A 4,607-nucleotide genomic window follows, 5' to 3' on the forward strand; every position below is an offset into this window, starting at 1 on the left:
ATTACATCTATTATTAAAGAGGATTTTTCTAAAAACAGATTCCATTGTTAGAAGCTTTGTTACCAGAAGTTAAAATCAAAGAAGCATTCTGGATCATGGGGTGCAAACATAATTAAATACTAATTTAATTTATGTTAAAAACATACCAACTGGTTATGAAGACCATGCCAGGATGTATAAAAAGCATAAACAAGAATAAGTAAAACAAGCAAGACTAAAAATAAAATTATTTTATATTTGTTGACAGTTTTTAAAACTATGCTTAGGGAAAAAACAGAAAGGAATTGTTTTTTTTTTGAGCATTTATCTTTAGTTTTTAATTACTCTGCACAAGAATTTTATATATTAAGGACAGTAATCCTTTACCAGACATTTGTTAATAATTAATAAATTGGTAAAATATTTAATAAGCAGATTAGAAAATAATCAGTTTCAGAAAGGAATTATTATATACACAAAACGAACATTTTTTTAATTAGGATGGTGAACATCTTTTTTTTAATCTTTTCTCTGTTTTTCAAGTTTTTTGTTATTGTGTTGGTATTAGTTTGAAATTTTAAAAAAGTAATTGCAATACGTCTGAAAAAATATGCCTTTGGAATAAGAGTTATTGAGGTTAAGAGGTAAGATTGACTTGCATTTAGGTCAGGGAAGAAGGAAAAGGGCATCTGTCAGGACAGTAGCTGGTGGTGGCAGAGACGGAGCAGCTCTGGGTTGAACTCCAGGTCTCAAAGAAGCAGGTGACAATGACCCCTTACTTCTCCATCCTTGAAGCTCCTGGAAACAACCCTCCCTTGGACTCTGGGTGCCTCCTGATTCATTCTATCCAAGGACCCAAGGAATCTTTGGAGAGAAAAAGGGACAGGGGTCACCACTCATACTGAAACCTCACCTTTTAAAAGCCTGAACTCGGGATGTCCCTGGGACTGATTTCAGTCCTACCCAGCCTCTGCCAACATTAACCAATGTCTCTCTTTCCACTAACTGGAACCATCAACAGACAGTTTATGTTACAATGTGGCACCATCCAGAGGGGAAATAAGTGGATACAAGAAGGGAAAGGTGGAGCCTATAAAGACAATTTTCCCAGCATTCACAATTATACCTGAGGGCAGTCCCGTTCCCCCACTTGTGTAGGGTGTTTGAATGGAAGTTGCGTGCTGCGGCCATTCTGGCTAGCCCTGTTCAGCCAGACACCCACAATGAGGCAGTCCAAGGCTAAATTATGTGTATTTTAAGATTCAGACATTTCCAGGCATGTCTAGAGGACACACCACAGCAGGATTTGCATGAAGCACACAGGAACAAATGGAAATAACTCATCCGAAAGGAAGAGTTGTTCTGGAACACAAACGACCCAGTCTGGATGCCGTAATCTCAGAAGGAAAAGGAATTATTAGCAGCAGAACGTGATATTGGGGTCTGAGACTGCCTGCCCTCTAGCAATGAACTCATGATTTGAGTCCTGGGGAGAAGGAACTTCAGGTGATGCTGAAATATATAAAACCTCCAAAAGAACAAAACAACAACAAAAAAAACCCTCTAAGAGCGCAGGGCAGCTCTGCTGTAGGGCCTTTGACCTGGGAGCAGGGGAAGGTTCTCCCTTTTTATTTTTATTTATTTATTTATTTATTCCTTTAGAAGTCTTTATTAGATCATAAATGTACAACAGCTTCTGAAGTCTACACAGGCACTTCAGTTTTTAAAAGGAATACATGTAACATTATGTCTCATTACACCATGATCCTGGATAACAGCTTTTCAAAACTTTGTGAGAAAAATCTTGAAAAAGGTTTCACATGTCACCCGACACTTACACATTTTAACATTATCAAAGAAGGTATGTTTCTACACTCTTACAAAGACCACTAGAAAGAAACAGTTAGAAAGCTAAGAAACTGTCTCAAAAGCATTTTTTTTTCACAATCTTTCCTCCATAGTAAGGTAATGTTCTTAAATAATTCAATCCATTCACAAATGGCTCTCTGCATCTGCTCTGATGTCTTCTGCTCTGCCTATTTCTGTATGACTGAGAGTTTCCACGACCTGAAGATGTTCTGTTACCTCTGGGCTCTCATTCTCTCCTATTCATACATCCTCTCCTACTTGCCCATGGCCAACAGAAAGAAACTCAGTATCGGCTGGTCCCTTCATAACCCCCACTTCCTCCACTGACACCTGGACCATTGTTTCCTCCACCGTATAATTCTCGTGCCTGCTACCGACGTTTCCACTTTTCACTAAGCTTAGTTAGAAGGTTGCTGGTTACGATTTCTGAAAATCATTGTCATTTCCACTTGCACACTTTCCTCCTCCATAGATGCCATACCACCCCCGGGGCTCCCACCCTGGTGGCCAGATCCAGGTACTCCCCCACACCTACTAGAGCCATGACCAAGTCCACCGACCACTCCTGAATCCATCAGATCGTCCTCCAAGTTTCCTTCCTCGTCCTGCTCCAACATTTCCACCGCTGCCAGGAGAATCTCCAGCACCGACGTTGCCTCCTCTTCCACCTCTAGAACTGTGGATTTCCTGCATTTGAGGTCGAGACAGGGCCTTTCTTACTTCTGCATGATGACCACTGACGGTATGGTATTTCTGCAGCACAAGCTTATCCACTGGATCACAGCCATCAAAAGTGACAAACCCAAAGCCTCTTTTCTTTCTAGACTCCCCATCAGTAATTATCTCAATGACATCGAGTTTTCCATATTTCTCAAAGTAATCTCTAAGATGATGCTTCTCAGTAGCTTCTTCAATTCCACCAACAAACAGCTTCTTCACAGTTAGGAAAGCGCCCCGCTGTCCAGAATCCTCTCTTGGGACAGCGCGTTTGGGGGCAACCGTTTCCTATCAGTGGAACGAGGTGTGGCAGCCTCCACCTCAGCCGTGGATGAGAAAGTTACAAAACCGAATCCTCTTGATCTTTTCCTGGCAGGATCCCTGATGACCACACAGCCTGTAAGTTTTCCCCATTGCTGGTAGTAGTTCCTCAGATTTTCTTCTGTGGTTTCAGAGCTCAAGCCACCAATAAATAGTTTATGAAATTCTTCTTGTTCCTTCTTCTTCCTCCAGAAAGTAACAGTTTTGAAACTTTCCTCCATCTTGGAGTCCATCGCTTCAGCCATTTTCCTGAAGCTGAGGGAGATGAGGGAGATCTCAGGGGAAGATCACGAATCTGCAACCTGACCCGCCCCAGATCTGAGGTAAGAACGAACCTCCGATGCTCCAGCAACAACAGATTCTAGGAGCACCTCCATGCAGGGCCCGGCGCACTTGGATAATTCTTGAGCACCTTTCGATTTTCTCCTGAGATGCAGACAGCCTGTAGCTTGCTGGGGAAAGCTGCTTCTCCTCTTCTAAACAGACGATGCCACATGGTCTACGTGAATAACAGCACAACCACCTGTCACACACCGTTATTCTCCAGGAGCCAGTGACTGCCATGGAAGAGTGGCCCCAGCACAGAGCCCACAGCATCAGCCGTAGGAAAGGAACTCTCTTTACCTCATCGAAGCACAGAGCACAGAAGAGACTGCCGCAAGATCCTTCAGCGCTAGAGAGCAGCCTGACATTGGAAGAGTGGAATACCTTCAGTGAGGGTCAGTGTGGTCGCTCCAGGCATCGGTGGGAAATGACAGTGATGGGAGTGCGTAGGAAACCCTTTCTTTGCACCCATTCTTCTCCCGAGTTGTTGACCATCTTTACCATCACTACCCTGAACTCGGGTAGGTGGCCTATCTCCACTTCACTTAGTTCTTCTTCTGTGGTTTTATCTTGTACCTTTGTCTGGAACATGTTCCTCCGCTGCCTTGTTTTGCCTACGTTGCTGTTTTTATTTTTACGTATCTGGTAGGTTGGTTACATTTCTCAGCCTTGGAGAAGCAGCCTTTTGCAAGAGACTTCCTGTGAGTTCCAGCAAGGCACTCCCCTCTCACTACCGGACTTACATGCTCTAGGGGTGCCCCCTATGAGGTCTGACTACTGTGGGTGGTCTGGTGTCACTGGCCCTCAGTCCTATGGGTCACCAGGCCCTGCCTTCTGCAGAGGCTGCTGGCCACTACTTGGCAGGACCAGTTCACCAAGGGGCTGACTGCAGAACCCCAGGGCATCCCGGGGCTTAAGGTGGATCACTAGTGGGCTGAGTCAGGGTCCAGAAAGCTCCGGGGTTACTTCCTGCCCACTGGTGGGTGGAGCCAGGTCCTGTGGTTAGTACTGGCCTATCCCAGAGCTGGTGTCAGATCACTGAGGGGGGGTGGGTTGTGAAGGCTGGCTCCTGACACAGTTGGATATGGGGTCCCGGGTGTCTCGAAGCTTGTGTTGACCTGCTAGCAGGCAGGGCCAAGGCCCAGCTGGTCCTAGGGCAGGGTCCGCAGGCTGCAGGATTGTGGTGTTCTTGAGTCGGGTGTCTACCCCCTGGTGGGTGAGGCTGGTCCAGGGGCTAGAGCCAGGTTCCTGAGGGCAAGGCGGGCAGTAGGGGATTCTGGGGGTGGTGCCTGCCCACTGGTAGGTGGAGCTGGGTCCTGGCCCTCTGGTGGGTGGTGCCGTGTCTAGAAACAGCTGTGGGCTTACGAGATATCTAGGCAGCCTCTCTGGTGATGGGC

The 4,607-nt window shown here is 45.8% G+C and overlaps 1 pseudogene; it reads right to left on the minus strand.

Moving 5' to 3' along the window:
• Positions 1 to 377: 377 nt before the first annotated feature.
• Positions 378 to 3,394, minus strand: LOC149749230 (heterogeneous nuclear ribonucleoproteins A2/B1 pseudogene; annotated as a pseudogene).
• Positions 3,395 to 4,607: the final 1,213 nt, after the last annotated feature.

This window comes from Delphinapterus leucas, chromosome 5 (genome assembly GCF_059928025.1).
Source record: "Delphinapterus leucas isolate spDelLeu-1000000601 "Yukka" chromosome 5, BTC_Dleu_Yukka2, whole genome shotgun sequence".
NCBI classification, from domain to species: domain Eukaryota; kingdom Metazoa; phylum Chordata; class Mammalia; order Artiodactyla; family Monodontidae; genus Delphinapterus; species Delphinapterus leucas.